Source organism: Suricata suricatta, chromosome 17, assembly GCF_006229205.1.
Source record: "Suricata suricatta isolate VVHF042 chromosome 17, meerkat_22Aug2017_6uvM2_HiC, whole genome shotgun sequence".
Taxonomy (NCBI): Eukaryota; Metazoa; Chordata; class Mammalia; order Carnivora; family Herpestidae; genus Suricata; species Suricata suricatta.
The window spans coordinates 30,902,059-30,919,393 of record NC_043716.1 but is presented as its reverse complement, the minus strand read 5'-3'; the positions used below and the strand labels follow the sequence as shown (position 1 = coordinate 30,919,393).

At 37.2% G+C, this 17,335-nt stretch overlaps 1 non-coding gene across 1 annotated transcript; it reads left to right on the top strand.

The window, feature by feature from the left end:
* Window positions 1-3,657: 3,657 nt before the first annotated feature.
* On the top strand, window positions 3,658-3,764 carry LOC115283070. The gene has a single exon (XR_003904890.1). It is a non-coding gene; the product is annotated as a U6 spliceosomal RNA (small nuclear RNA).
* Window positions 3,765-17,335: the final 13,571 nt, after the last annotated feature.

The following is a 17,335-nucleotide window of genomic DNA, read 5'->3' as shown; positions in this document are numbered from 1 at the left end:
AGTCCAGAAGTTTTCCTTCAATATCTAATTTTGGTAATAGCTTGAGAAGAATGGGTATTAACTCTGATTTAAATGTCTGGTAGAATTCCCCAGGGAAGCCATGTGGCCCAGGGCTTTCTTATTTGTTGGGAGATTTTTGATAACTGATTCCATTTTTTTCACTAGTTATGGGTCTGTTCAGGTTTTCTATCTCTTCCTGTTTGAATTTTGGTAGCGCCAGTGTGTTTAGGAGTTTGTCCATGTCTTCTACGTTGTCCAGTTTGTTGGCATATAATTTTTCATAGTATTCCCTGATAATTGCTTGTATTTCTGAGGGGTTGGTTGTAATAAATCCAAAAAATGGATGAAGGATTTAAACAGACATTTCACCAAGTAGATATACAGATGGCAACTAACCATATGAAAAGATATTCCACACCATATATCATTATAGAATTACAAATTAAAGCAATAATGAGGTGCTACATCACACCTATTAGAATGGCCAAAATTCAGAACACTGACAACACCAAATGCTGGTGAGAATATGGACCAACAAGAACTTTCCTTCATTCCTCATGGGAATGCAAAATGGGATTGCTCCTTTGGAAGACAGAGGGCTATTTCTTGCAAAAGTAAACATACTGTATTATGATATAATCCAGCAGTTATTTTCTTTGGTGTTTACCCAAATGAATTAAAAACAAGTATCCACACAAAATCTTGCACAAGGATGTTTATAGCAGTTCTATTCTGACTGCCAAAATTTGGAAGCAATCAAGTTGTCCTTTAGAAGGTAAACAGGTATATTAACCGTGGTAAATCCAGACAATGGGAAATTACTCAGCACTAAAAAAAAAAAAAAAAAAAAAAAAAAAAAAAAGACCTATCAAGCCATGATAATATGTAGAAGTGGGTTGCTTGTGTGGCTCAGTCAGTTAAACCTATGACTTTGGCTTAGATCATGATCCCATGGTTCATGAGTTTGAGCCCTGCATCCAGGCTCTGTGCTGAGAGCTCAGAGCTGGCTTGGAATTCTGTCTCTCTCTCTCTCTCTCTTTCTCTCTCTCTCTCTCTCTCTCTCTCTCTCTCTCTGCCCCTCCCCCATTTGCTCCCCCACTTGAAAAAAAGGAAAAGAAAATATATGGAATAAACTTAAATGCATATGACTAGATGAAATCAATCTGCAAAGACTACATATATATTGTAAGATTCCAATTATATAACAATCTGAAAAAGGCAAAACTATGGAGTCAGTGAAAAGTCATCAGTTGCCAGTGGTTGGTAGGGATCAGGGAGGGATGACTAGGCAGAAGTCAGAGGATTTTAGGGCAGTGAAACTATTCTGTATGGTGGATATGAGTCCTTAAGTATTTGTCCAAACCCTTAGACAAGAGTGAACCCTAATGAAAACTACGATCTTTGAATGATAATAATGTGGCATGCTACGTTCGTTCATTGTAACAAATGTTACCCTGTGTGGGATGTTGATACTGGAGGAGACTGGAGGGAGGGGCTTGTGGGGAAGGATGAGAACTGTGTACATTTTGCTCAGTTTTGCTATGAACCTAACTGCTCTAAAATATAAAGTACATTGAAAGTTGTAAGCTGGGATAAACCCTAAAAAATTGGATTTAAGATGGACAAAAAGGAAAAATAGCAAGGCAGATCACACACGCGTACACACACACACACACACACAAATATTTGCTTCTGCTGGCTCTTGGGAACAGAGAAATTTAAATACACCTGGGAAAGCAGACTTTGCTGTCACAAGAATGGTTTTATGTATCAGTTTGTTAACTTTGAAATATGCCCTTGGACCCCTCAGCTCAAGATATAAAATCTGTAGGCTTGGGTAAGACCTTCACTTGAGATTTGTTTATAGTTTTTCCATATGAGCTTCTGTCACTCTACTTAGGTTCCATCAGCTATAAATTTTCCATTCAGAAATTCCTCTTGATTTCTGAACATGAAACCACTGCAAGCTATGGGCAGTTTGGGATTTCTTTTTCAATTTCTTCAAGACCAAGGAATATGCTGTACCACTTAGACTATAGCCATGTATTAGCAATCTATAGTTTCTGCCTTTGACGGCTGACAGCTCAGTGAGGGAAAATTGTATTTTGAAAGCTGTGGGAATTCAATCATCAACTATGCTCTCATGGGCTCTCTTCCAGGGTATTCGGCCTGATTAAAGGAAACGTTACTTTTGGAAGCTCACATTGTTATCCAGCTAAAGTAAAAGCAAAACACAAAATAAAACAAAATGAAAAGCAAAGACCACAGCACACCTTATTATGATACATCAGAGTTCCATGTTAGCAATCTTGCATTTCCCTATTTGTATACATTTGTTTTCTTCCATTCTCAAGAGTGAGATTGTGTGTGTGTGTGTGTGTGTGTGTGTGTGTGTGTGTGTGCACTTAGGAGTTTTTATGTAGGGAGTCACCAAATATAAAATCCAGATATATCTGACTCACACATCCAGATGAAAAGATCTCTACCTGCATAAACAGATAGGAAGCCAAATCTTAGATTTTTCTATCAAGGTGGGACAGAGAAGAATTATTGTCGATACAGGAACAGAAGTCATGGTCTAGGATCCACAGATTAGATGTTTAGAAATCAGAAAGAATAACACCAACAGTCCAAGGTTTACTTTCTCTCATGGGTATTTGAGGAAATGGGGAAGAACCTAGAGGGTAAAATGTGTTTTTAAATGGAAGCTGGTTGGCTTTAAATCTGCAGGCAGGTGAAGGCAGTTTCTTTATATGATATCAGAAAAATTAGTGTTCACACACAGGAGACAGAAGTCAGATTCGTATCTTAAAAGGAGAGGTGGGCTCCTGCCCCTCACTTGGTGAAAGAAGGCTAACACACATTGTGGCTGCCATTCACTTGCTGATAAGATGGCTTAGGTGACGCTTTGTCCCAAACAGCCAAGCGGAAGCAGGCATAGCCTTGTAACCTCACCAGCAAGAGCCCTGATTAAGCTCCACAGTGGTTCACTGACTGGATTCCCAATATTGCAGTTGTGCTTGGAGGTCAGGAATCCTGAGCTGCCCCTGTGAGACCAGGTGATATTATAGCAATCTCAAGGACTTGTGTGAAGATCAATACATTACCAACAGGAAAAAAAAATGTGAGTGTAATGGGGCATGAAGCAAGGAGGGAGAAAGAGGGGGCAGTCTTGGTGAAGAGATACCTGAAAGTCAACATACAAACAAAAAGTGAGAAACAATTGTGCTAAAAGCACAGTCAACAATTTAAATATGGAGGTTTTTTTTAGGATTTAAATTTTTTTCCATAATATTTTATTGTCAAATTGTTTTCCATACAACACCCAGTGCTCTTCCCCTTAAGTGCCCTCCACCATTACCACCACCTCTTTTCCCCCTCCCCCTTCCCCTTCAACTCTCAGTTCATTTTCAGCATTCAATAGTCTCTCAAGTTTTGCATCCCTTCGAAAGATATCAATGAGAAGATATCATTAATAAAAACAATAGGATATTGACAAATAAGCAGAGAAAAACAAAAGGGATTGAGAGTGGAAGGCCATACTTCCAGTGTAGATGGGATACTTTAGTTCAGAGTTACAGGGAACAGAATAGAAGACACCAGTATTGATTTAGTAGGCATTCAGTAAGAAGAGAACATGAAGAATGGCAATGAAGTGTGCTTGTTTCAGCAGCACATATACTAAAGTTGGAACTATACAGAGAAGATTAGCATGGCCCCTGTGCAAGGATGACATGCAAATTCATGAAGTATTCCATATTTAAAAAAGAAAAAAAAAAAGAATGGCAGAGAAGCACAATTGGAAGGGATAAGGCTGGGAATTTTCCAAAGTGTAAGTCATAGTCTACAGACCAATCCCAGTGAGCTGAATGCCAAATAGAAAACAAATTAAAATAAATTTATAACCATACAAACCATACACATTTTAGTAAAACCATGGAACATTAAGGTTAAAGGCAAAATATTAATTAGCAAATAAAAAATAACATTAGCAGATAAAAAAGACAAATTGCACACATATGGCTGCATACAAATTGTATACATAAATAGCAAGCTTCTCATCCACAACAATATGAACCAAAAGATAGAGTAGTAACTTCAAAATGTTGAGTGAAAATGACTGGCAGTTTAGAATTCTGTAGCTCATTAAACTGTCATTCAAGAGTTAGGATGAAATAAGAAAAAAAACAGACTAATGGTAGTTTATCACCCGTAGACTTTCCTGAAAGAACTACTAACAAAGGTACTTCAACATAAAGAAAAGTCAAGAGTGTAGGAGTCTGATGCAAGAAAAAATAGTCTGACAAAAAGTAGTGAAATAGACTTGTAAGTTTAATTCAGTACTTACTATAAAATAATAATAATTTATTTGTACTTGATACTACAGAAAAAATTTTAAAGGCACATGGGGATGAAGTGTTAAAATATCTGGGGGACATTTTCTACTTGGGAGGAACAGTTGAATGAAATAATTTTGGCTTATTAGAAATATGTATGTGAGGTCTGTATATTAAAATTTTAAGTGTAACCAGTGAACATTTAAAATTCTTACCTCAAATTTACAAACCAACAAAGCAGAAAAACATATTTTATATATTTTAATATAATTTATTGTCAGTTGGCTTCCATACAACACCCAGTGCTCATCCCAACAAGTGCCCTCCTCCATACCCATCATCCGTTTTCCCCTCTCCCCCACTTCTCATCTACTCTGTTCTCTGTATTTAAGAGTCTCTTATGGTTTGCCTCCCTCCTTCTCTGTTTGTAACTATTTTTCCCCTTCCCTTCCCCCATGATCTTCTGTTAAGCTTTTCAAGATCCACATCTGAGTGAAAACATATGATACCTGTCCTTCTCTGACTGACTTATTTCAGCGTAATACCTTCCAGTTCCATCCACGTTGCTGCAAATGGCATAATTTTATTCTTTCTCATTGCCAGGTAGTATTCCATTGTATATATAAACCATTTCTTCATCCATTCATTAGTTGGTGGACATTTAGGCTCTTTCCATGATTTGGCTATTGTTGAAAGTGCTGCTGTAAGCACTGGGGTACATGTGCCCTTATGCATCAGCACTTCTGTATCCCTTGAGTAAATTCCTAGTAGTGCTATTGCTGGGTTGTAGGGTAGTTCTATTTTTAATTTTTTGAGGACCCTTAACACTGTTTCCAGAACAGCTACACCAGTTTATATTCTCACCAACAGTGCAAGTGGGTTCTTGTTTCTCCACATCCTCACCAGCATCTGTAGTTTCCTGGTTTGTTCATTTGAGCCACTCTGACAGGTGTAAGGTGGTATCTCGGTGTGGCTTTGATTTGTATTTCCCTGATGATGAGTGATGTGGAGCATCTTTTCACATGTTTGTTGGCCATCTGGAGGTCTTCTTTGAAAAAGTGTCTATTCATGTCTTCCGCCCATTTCTTCACTGGATTATTTGTTTTTTGGGTGTTGAGTTTGGTAAGTTCTTTATAGATTTGGATACTAACCCTTTATCTAATATGTCATTTGCAAATATCTTTTCCTATTCCAATGGTTGCCTCAGAAAAGCATATTTTAATAGGAAGGGATAAGAAAACTTTGCCCAAGTAGTGGCATTTAGGTAACTCAGTCAGTTGAGTGTCTGACTCTTGATTTTGGCTCAGAGCATGATCCCAGAGTCCTGGGATCAAGCCCTGTGTTGGGCTCCACACTGAGCATGGAGCCTGCTTGAGATTCTCTCTCTCTCTCTCTCTCTCTCTCTCTTTCTCTCTCTCTCTCCCTCTCTCTCTCTCTCCCTCACTTGCATCCTCTCTCTCTCAAATTAAAAAAATATTTAAAAAGACTTTACCCAAGCAGAGCAAAAAACGAGAAGAAACAAGTGTTAAAATATTAAACAGAATAAATGCTAACAGAATAATCCTGTTTATAACACAGTCTTTCAGATTAGATTTTTTAAAAACACTCAGCTATATGTTGTTTGCAAGAGTTATTTCTTACATAAAAAAACTCAAAAATAAAATAGAAGGTATGGGCAAGGTAACTAAATATAAATGAAAGAAGACTGATGTAACAATATTAATATCAGACAAAATAGAATTTTAATGAAGAAGCATTAACAGTTACATAGGATGACATTGCAATAAAGAGTGATTTATTCAGTAATGTGAATGAAAATAGCTACTTGGCTGACAGTCTAGCCTATGCACCATGAGACAGACGTCATCTGGTTGCATAGCTTAACCATCTTTAAGATGTCATCTTCCAGGAGAACTCTGGTAGCTGTCTTATCTCTATCTTTTTCCTGGCACTTCATATGTTTTGAAACTTGGAGTCTGTATTTTTTTTTAGAAAGTAAAGATCCTTTCATGTCAGAGATTCTCATAAATATTTTAGTAATTAAGTATTTAAGCAGCTTGGTCCAATAGGTTGGCCAGTCTATGGTACCAAGACATCAACTGGCTGAAATGCAGTCTTCCATTGTAAGGTTTGTCTCAGTCAAAGCAGTGCCTCATAGAAGAACAGCAGAAATAACTTGCTTGAAAAGGAATAGAGAAAGTGATTCTTATGATGTCTCTTTTTATGATGATAATTCTTGACAGAATAGCCATTTTATCAGTAAATGAATTCCTAAAGGAGAAGAAGGATATTGAATCTGTCTCTCTACATTTTTTTGTTTTTCATAGGATCTTCACACATAGAATGAAATTTGGATTAAAAAAATAATAAACCACAAAAAAGATATCACAACAGAGCCATTTAATTTCTTTTTGCTAACACTTTATTTTTCTGTCTGAAACTCCAGAGTGAAGGTAAAATATAGCATTATTGCCAGGAACAGTAAAAACATTTCCCCCTTTATGCTACCACACTAAAATGTGATTTAGATGTAAATATAACTTCTATTTCCAAATATTAACTTCAGGATGCACTACAGACCGGTTATTCTCAGGAAATATGTATCACAGAGATATAGTTCAAGAACACACTCATAACACTTCATCCTCAGCATCCTGATTGCTATAATACCCCAAATTCCATAGTCCACAGATCTGCGTTTGATTATCATCATCGATGGAGCTCACTCAAAACATGGATTTCTCAAACAAATTGCTCCTGGGTTTAAGATGTATTGTACTTCAACTTCTTTGTCAATCTTTGTCCTGTTCTCCATACTCATTGATTCTCAATTTGACTGTATTTCTTTTTTCCTGGCCTAGACACTCACCACCATCTCTCAACTGATCTTTCACCTCTCTCTCCCGGGACCAGGGACCAACATCTGTGTATTGCAGATGGTTGTACTTGTAACATGCAAATGAGACCATCCTTCTTTAAAATGTGTTTTTTTTTGTTTTTTTGTTTGTTTCTATTCCCCACCTTATTCATCTTTGCCACAATTCTTTGTTATTGTTGTTTATTTTGAGAGAGAGAGGGTAGGGCAGAGATAATGGAGGGAAAGAATCTCAAGCAGGCTCCATGCTCAGCACAGAGACCACCACAGGGCTCAATCCCAGGACCCTGGGATCATGACCTGACCAAAATCAAGACGTGGTAGCTCAACTGGCTGATCCAGCCAAGCACCCCTCACCACAATTCCTAAAGGTAGTTACATTTGATAGGTTTTGATTTTGGGTTTTAAATGGGACATAGAATGCAAGTCATCCAAATTCCCACAATAGCTAACTAGAACGCAGGATTTTAATTTAGATCTACCTCCAGAACCCAAGTGCCTAATTATTATAATATACTCCCTCAATATGCTTTGTTATATATCCTCTCTCTTACATCTGATATTTATCCCCGTCTTCATTCTCTTTGAAATGAGCAACAAATAGCTCTGTAGATAACTACACTTTCCTGTCCCTCTTGAAAGTCATTCTACCTTGCCCCAAAGCTCTTCCATTTTTTCTGTTTTCTGTATGTGTTTCTACATTTTTCATTTAAATAACACTTCTTTCTTTCTTTCTCTTTCTTTCTTTCTTTGTTTCTTTCTTTCTTTCTTTCTTTCTTTCTTTCTTTCTTTCTTTCTTTTTCTTTCTTTCTTCTTTATTTCTTTTCTTCTATCGTCTTCTCCTTCTACTCGTGGGCTTACCCTAATGTCAAATTCTTGGAGTTGAACTTGAATTTGTACTCTTTTTCTTTTTTAACTGACCTTTGTGTACCAGGCTTCAATTCATGCTAATAACTATTTTCCTAAATGGATACTTTTATTTTAGAGTCCTGTTATCACCTCTCACTCAAAAAATAGCTAACTGAATTCCTTCTGGGATCCATATGTACCATTTTTATTTTGTAAATCTATTAATTTTTGCTATAGGATTTAGAGCAAATAACCCAATTTGATGTGTCTATGTATTCTATCTTTAAAACAAGTAGATAATTTCTGCATTTCCTACAGGCTCTGTAGTTTGGTAATTCCTTGTTCCAGTCCATAAGAGATTCACCTTTAAAATTTTAAAGTCAAAATTTTGAAGTTTGTCATAGTTGGCTTTTTAAGGGTCCATCTCTTTGACTGAGATTATTGTTCTCATTAAAGAAATGTCTGGTAAATTCTCAGCCTTAATGACTTATATCCTGCCCCATCTTATTATAGTAAACCTCTGTCTTGAACAGCCCATTCCCACTTGGAAATTTCCATGTTTTCTTAAAGCTCTCCATTTTTTGAAGAAACAAAATTTTGCATTTCTGTTTCCAACAGTGATCAATATTGCTACTTATGAGCCTCATCCTTAGTCAACTTCTTGAGTACCTATCTTTTATTTTCATTTCAGCCATTTGACTAATAACCCGTAAGGCATTTCAAATCTATGCTCTACCCTAGAAACATACAAACTGAAGCCAGTACATTCTTAGGGATTTCTTCATCATTCTCCAAATAATTTACATCCTTCATGTTTCAAAAATTCTGTACAGATGCCTACAAGATTGAACTCTTAAAGTTTTCTCCCTTATAACCTTCTGAATTATACATTTAAATAGCTTTATTTTAAGAAAAAGTATTTATTTATTTTGAGAGAGAGAAAGAATGAGCAGGGAAGGGGAAGACTGAGAGTAAGAGAGAATCCCAAGTAGGCTCCATGCTGTCAGTGCAGAGCCTGATGTAGGTCTTGATCTCACAAACCTTGAGATCATCACCTGAACCAAAATCAAGAGTCAGAAGCTTAACCAACTGAGTCACCCAGGTGTCCCTAAATAGCTTTCTTAAAGTACCAATTTAATTATGCCACTTTCCTTCATATCACCTAACTTTGAATTTCTGAAAATTAAAAGTATGGTTTTAAAGCCCTCTATGTATCAGTCCAAATGTATCTCTTTTTACTCTTTAAAACACAGCTAAGCATGTCTGTTTTAGCTGAGTCCATCTTCTCAATGTCTTGTAAGAATTTATAAAGAACTCTGTGGTGGCACTATGATTCAACACTCAGATCCTTCAGGGAAAAACATTTTGCCCTAATTGTTTGACATGCTGTCCTAAAATCACTTCAGTTGTCAGGACACTCAGGGATTGCATCAGATGCAAATCTTCCCTGCCCAAGGTAGCAACCTTGCTTCAATAGCCCATATCCAATGACAACTTAAAGAGGAAGCATAGAGTAATACCAGTCACTTTTTAAACAACTCGATTAAGATGTTCTACACAACACAAAATAGGCTTACTAAACGTGTAAACTTCAACTATTTTTGTAAACGTATAGTTATGCAACCATCACCACAATTCAGTTTAGAATATTTACATCACCTCAAAAAGATCCCTTGTGCAGAATTAGAGTCAATCCTCACTCCCACTGCAAGTCCCAAGCAACCATTAATCATCATTGCCTCCTTGAATATTTTCTTTTTCTGGAGATTTCTTGTAAATGTAATCCTATATATGAAGTATTCAACTGTCCTTATCTTAAATCCATTATCTTCAATGTAGCCAGAGTTATATTTCTAAAGCACTTATATCATCATTATATTCCCATGATTATACCTTTTTTTAAAAGTTTATTTATTTTGAGTAGGGAAAGGGCAGAGAGAGAGGGAGAGAGAATCTCAGGCAGGCTCAGTGCTGTTAGTACAGAGTCTGATGCGGGACTCACTCTCACAAACCATAAGATCATGACCTGAACTGAAACCAAGAGTCAGACACTTAATCGACTGAGCCATACAGGTGCCCCTGATTATACCTTTTAATGAATTTTCTTTGTTTTATATAAAACATGGAAGCCTTTTCATTATCTCACTTGAGCTAACATACTCATCCCATTTCCAAGTACTCTATTATATTTCAGGCAAACTTGTGACATCATATCTACTTCTAACTGTCTTTCAAAATTCTCAAATATCTCTTCATCCAGGTAGCCTTCTCTGACTCAACATGGTATTAAGTACTTTTTATTTGGTACACAACTATTTTTAATTCTTACTTAGACCACACTGTATTTCAATTAATATTTAAATATGTCTTTCTTCTACATAGTGAACTTTTTGAGAGCAGGGGCCAGGACTTTTGCAAATCTTTACTTTTGATAGAGCAAAGCTCCTGGTCCACAATAGGTACTAGATGAACATTTATAAATTAATGACTAAAAATTTAAATTAGTATATTGATGAGCTTGAGGTACAAGGAAAAAGGAATAAGTTGTTCCTTAGAATTGAATATATGCATTTAAGTCAATGTACTTGAACCAAAAACTTAGAATAATTAATGGCAAACAACACATGTGATAGTTTCAGAACTGCTGTGTACTTTTCTGTCTGTCTGACAAGTAATTGGGTTTCATGATGTATAAATTGTGGTTAATATTTTTCTTTGACTTGGCTCTTGAAATTCTTCTAGCAGACAGAGTCAAACTACAGCCAAATTACAGTGAGGAGCTCTTCAAACCATTACTGAAATTGCCATTAAAATAAAACTACTGCACAGGGTATTTGAAAGAATGTCAAAGACTATGCTTCTCAGTTACAGAAATTGGGCTTATTACATTGAGAAACAATTGAGGGTATTCAAATTCTCTCCCTGTCGCTTGTGGTTTTTTTATATTTATTTAATTATTTGGAGAAGAAGAGAGCGAGAGAGAGAAACAGAAGGGGAGGGGCAGAGAGACAGAGAATTCTGTGCTGGGCATGAACAAGAGGCTCAATTTCATGACCCCGGGATCAAACCTGAGCCAAAATCAAGAGTTGGATGTTAACCACCTGAGCCACTCAGGTGCCCCCCTCCTTGTCACTTGTAGACAGAAGAATAATTTTCACATCAACTGCTTTATCCTGGCTGCATGGACAGAACTAACACACTGAAGACCAAGTTTAATTCATTCATCCTCAGGAGGAACATAAAAACTATCTGTTGTGACATTAAATTCAAAAGTATACTCCAATCAAAAATAGTTTCACTGTATCTTTTATGCATTTATATAACACTATAATATATATTCAGCAGAGATGTATTACTGTTTCTGTCATAGCCAAGGATATAAAACACATAACTATTCCAGTGATGGTGTCTTTCATTTTTTTCTGTAAGCTTGCATATGTATGTTTTCATGGACAGACTACAAGTTGAAAATCTTATATTCTGTCATTTTCAGAGTCAAACGCACCCAGTATCAAACATAGCAAGGCTTATCACATCATTATAAACTACTGATAAGTCTTCTTGTTACCCCTTTTGTTGTCACTGTCACAAATTACCACAAACTTAGTGGCTTATAACAACATCCAGTTATTATCTCACAGTTTCATGGTAAGAAGTCTAAGCACAAGGAGGCTCAGTTGGATCCATGTGCAGAGCGTCACAAGGTCTAAATCAAAATGCTGGTGGAGCTGGCCTCCTATCTAGAAGCTCTGGGGACGACTCTGCTTCCACATACTGTCAGGTTGTTGAAGAATTCAGTTCCTTGTAATTTTAATTCATTTTTTAGATAAACTAGAGCATGTTGAATCTCTGTTCTTCAAATCTCTGACTACCTCTTTTCTATCAGCCAGAGAAAAATCTTGAAAAGATTCATGATTAGATTAGGTCCACTTGGATAACCCAGGATAATCTTACAATATTACAGTCCAGTAACTGAAACTCTTACTTCGATCTTCAAGGTCCCTTTCATTCTGTATTTGTAGGAGTAACATGAGGGGATCAAGATTATGGGGACTAAAATTCTTCTTAGTGGAAGTGGAAATGATGTAAGAATTTAATTGCACATCAAGTTCCTTCATTATTTTAAAAATCATTGCCCCAGTAGCCTGTTGATACCAACAGTAGAGCTAAATGAAGTTTATATTTACTGTGATTACTTCTGGGCACATGTCTTCACTTTCTAACCTCCAGCAAGACATCTGTAATCCAATAAAGAATGCAATTGGGGATATTGGGTTTGGTATTGACAGTTTACATGTACTTGTTAAGGATAACATCAGTAGCCTCTGTTTGAATCATTGGTATTTAGAAGTGATTATTACCCCTTGCTAATGACTCCATGCAATAATTTCTGTGAGTTTTGAAAAGCTTTGCCTTTGCACTAGTAGCAAGATATAGTGAGAGCTCTAAAATTTTCTCTCCATCTAAGAATATTTGAATTTATGCATATTATCCACAACAGATAGTATGTGTGCTTTGCGTAAGTGAAAGTAGCAAAGGCAGCAGAGTTTGATTGCAAGATGAAATAGAAAATAACTCTTACGACCTGGGTTTAACCTAGATTGCACTTTAGCATCCTAAAGATCTTTTCATAAATACCCCATTGAAAACCAAAATAAATGAAACCTATACAAGTGCTAGTTTTATTTTTCCTCAAAGAAGTATCTCCATCTTCACCTTATGTATTTTCTCTCACACAATCAATAGCACCTGAAAATTAGTTGATGTTTATCTCTTCATTTGCTGAAATCCAGAAGTGTTGACTCATTATTTAATGTATACTAAGTATATGTCCAGCATTCTTAGAGTCGATGAGTGTTTTCAACATAATATTTTTGGTACCTTTTTTTTAGTGTTTTTATTTATTTTTGAGAGAGAGAGAGAGAGAGAGAGAGAGAGAACAGGGGATGGGCAGAGAGAGATCAGAGAGAGATGGAGACACAGAATCTGAAGACAGGCTCCAGGCTCTGAGCTAGCTGTCAGCACAGAACCTGATGCGGGGCTTGAATCCACAAACCGTGAGAGCATGATCTGAGCTGAAGCCAGATACTTAACTGAGTGAGCCACCCAGGCACCCCTATTTTAGTACCTTTTGCTGTACTAACTAAAAGACGAAAATTTCAACTCAGAGAGTGGAAGAATTTGGACTGAAGCCAAAACCTGACTCCTTCTGACAGCTTTGTCTCTAGATTTGAGGGTTAGAAAGTCTGCAGGATTTGAACATTGGGAGCAATTAGAAGGTGAATTTAAGGATCAGATATGCAGTAGAAATGAAAGTCACTCTGAGGGCAGGGTTTTGGAGAAATGGAACCACGTGGATTTTGGAGAAATGGAACCAAGTCATGAGTGTAGCAGCCATAAAATAAGAGGTCAGGTGACAGGATGAGGAGGGAAGGAAGGACACGGAAAAGTGTCTTGTTCTGTGTTTTTCTTCTCTAATAAGGATCATCTGAAAATGTTGTAGCCAGAGAACAAGCAGCAGATGGAGGAAGATGGAGCAAAGTCAGAGAAGAGATAGAAGAGAATACAATCAGGAAACTTCAGTGAAGAAATTTTCCTTAGAAAAGAGAAATAATACTTGTCATTTCAAAGCAGATGAGGGTTCATTTGATATTTTGCACTGCATAAACTTTGTCATTTAGGAGAAACTAGGAGGCAAGAGGATCTCTGGAAACTGAGTCTTTCACACTTCAGAGATGCCAGACAGGGATAACAACACCTATATAGATACAGAAGATTAATTAGCGTATTAGTTATGAGTTCAGGTACTATAGTCAGACTAAATATAAATCCTGGTTCTACCATTTCAGCTATTGACATGAATTTCATGTAACATAAAATCAACCCATTTGAAGTATGCAGTTCCATGTTTTTAGTATATTAACAGAGCTATGTGCAACCATCATCACAACCTAATTTGAACATTTATGGCATCCCAGAAAAGAACCCATTAACAGTCATTAGCCTTTCCCTCCTCTCCTCCCATGTCTGGGTCCCAGCTCCAGGCAGCCACTAATCTACATTCAGTTGTTACATATTTATCTATCCCTGGCTCTTTAAAGCAGTCATGCAATAGATAGTCATTTATGGAGGCTTCTTTCACATACTGGAGTGGATTCAAAGTTTACCTTCTTGTAGCATATATCATAACTTTATTTCTTTATATTTCTGTATCATATTCCATTTTACAGATGTACTATATTTGGTTTATTCATTCACCAATTGATAGACTTTTAGATTATTTCCAATTTGGCTTTTATAAATAATGCTGCTATGAATACTTGCTGTAAGTTTTGTATGGACATGTTTCATTTCTCTTGGGAAATGCTTAGGAATTCATGCTTAGGAGTGAATTGCAGAGTCATATGGTTATTATAGGTTTTCCAAATAGGTTTATCATTTACTCCCTATTTTATTTTACTTTATATTTTAATGTTTATTATTTTTGAGAGAGAGACAGAGAGTGTGTGCAGGGGAGGGGCAAACAGAGAGGAAGACACAGACTCCGAAGCAGGCTTCAGGCTCCAAGATGTCATCACAGAGCCCTGTGAGAGGCTGGAACTTACAGACTGCATGATCATGACCTGAACTGAAGTCGGACACTGAACCAACCAAGCTACTCAGGTGCCTCTGTCTTTTACTCTTATATGTCACTTAACATCACTGAAATTCAGACTCCTGGTCTTAAACTGGATGCAGTAAATTGTACCTATTTCCTAGAATTTGAGGGAGGATTAGATTATATAAGTAATATAAAACTTGGCACATAAAAAGTGAGTAGGAGAATACTTTTATTTTTACAACATGACTGGGTACAGTAACAACAAAAAGTTTTCTGGTGTCTGTGGTGTGTGTGTGTGTGTGTGTGTGCATGTGTGTGTGAAAGAGAGAAAGAGAGAGAGAGAGAGATAAAGACTGTAATTTGCTAGAAGGCTGTTTCAGTATGACATACATTAGTGTGACATTACTAAGGCCACTGCACACATTTTCTAGTTATGTCCCTGCTAGATCCCTCTAAGTAGTTTTAAAATTTCTCCTTAGAATTTCTTACTGGTCCGAATATCTCTCTTTTGAATTAGCCATTATTGCCTCACCTATTCACTCCTGTCTTTGTCTATTTATCTAGAACTCACTCTTAACCATCCTAAACCATCCACTCACCCTCTGAGCCCCTGGTAACCTGAGCCAGGAGATTTTGGTCTCAAGTTTCATCATGGCAATACCACTCTCCCCTTCCGCTTTACTTTCTTCTGACCATTGGCATATCCAACTCTATACTAAGGTGGCTTTAGCCAACAATCCACATTCTTGTCCTTAGCTATTCCAGACCACTCCCAGTAAGTGGACCTGGGAAAGAGAATAATGCCTCCACTTTCAACATGACGAAGAGGGGAGAAAAAGTAAAAGAAAAACAAATAAACCAGTCATATTAAAGACATAGAAGCACATTAAAATTACTGAATTATTCACCTATTTGCCTTCCATTTTCTCAATATAAAGTATTTCATATGGGGAATTTTTTCAACAAGAGCTTGAGTCATTGTAGAGCTAATATGTCTGCCTGGAGATTATTGTATTTTGACTTGTGGCGTTTCCTGGATATGCTGCTTTTGTGTTTTAGCTCTTCAAGATATTTCTAACATTTTGGAATTCTATTCAAACTCCTTAGATGCACACAGAAGGCCTTTGGTGGTCTTGCCCCCTGTGTGCTTTCTGTCTACCTAGTTCAGATGCACATGCTGCACTTCAGCTAAAACAGAGAACGTCCGACTCCCCCTGAGCCTTGCTCCATGTTCTCTTTCTCTCTGAATCTTATCACATGCTTCAGCCTCCCCCATGAACACTCTTCCTGGGGCTTAAACATTATCTTGACAGGCGCACTCTGAGTAAGGGGAAAATAAACTCTTGTAGCACATTAATTCAGATTCAGATTCAGGAAGGATATTAGAAATAATTGATAGATCAAGTACAAAGTAACTGCCTAAGGACATGTCCTACAGGTTATGGCAAGGATCCTTATTAGCATGTTCACTTTTCTTTCTTTCTTTCTTTCTTTCTTTCTTTCTTTCTTTCTTTCTTTCTTTCTTTCTTTCTTTCTTTCTTTCTGTCTTTTTTTTATCTTGGCCTGTTTATCCAACATCCCAGGAGCTCTCCTTTTCTCTAGTGACTTAACTCAATGTCCTCCCTCCATCTCTCCGTACACTGTTTCCTCCCTGCTACACACAGGCATCAACGTGATTGCTGCCACACTTAAATTCTTTCTGTTGGCTCCCAGGAGGAACATAAACCCCTTGGTGTAACCACTCCATTCTTCCTGATCTAGTTCGTGGGTCAACCCCCAGCCTCATTTTTCACCATGTTTTATGTGCACATGGAATTTTAGTCATCATGAACCCAACCTATTCTCTCCTGACTCATCATGTTTTGCCTTTCCATATTCTTCTTTCTGAAATGGTGCCGTGTGGTATTCTAAGCACTAGGGACTTGCAGTAACCGAAGTCCCTGTTTTTTGCTACCTAAGTTAGTTCCAGATCTCACCCCATCTGCCCATCTTGTGTTGCTATATTGTAACATTTACTGCCTTTTTTTACTCTATATTGTTTGTCTTCTCCTCTACATGAGACTTCGTTGAATATGAGGATCATATGTCTTTTATAGTTGTACATTCAGGATTTTATGTAGAGAGTCTGGGACATAACAAATACTCAGCAAAGGATTGCTAAGCCACAGTGAATTAGCACTGAGGATTCCAGGACTCCCAGCATCAATACTGACTCAATCTAACTTGGGCTAATGCTTGACTAGATTAGCTAAGTAGGTATCCAAGCCGTACAGGACCCCTAGAATGAGGTTAACAAGGCCCCGTGGGTATCAGCAAAGGCAGTCAGGCAGTGAGATAGTCAGCGCTGCTAATTAGGATGTATGCAATGTTTACAATCTTCTCATTGTGTTCACTTCTGTGAGCATATTTCCTCACAGAGTGGAGGGGGTGGGATTAGACAGTCCCTTGGGTCTCTTTTATCTTTACTATCCCGTTGATGAAATGAATTGGAATAAAAAATCAATGTATTGTTTTGAAACTGTAAATGCAACTGCCATAGTTGGGATAGGTGCAGAAAAACTGAGAAAATCCATCCATTTTTTATTAAATTGTTTTTAATGTTTATTTGTTTTTGAGAGAGAGAGAGAGAGAGAGAGAGAGAGAGAGAGAGAGAGAGAGAGAGACGGACACACA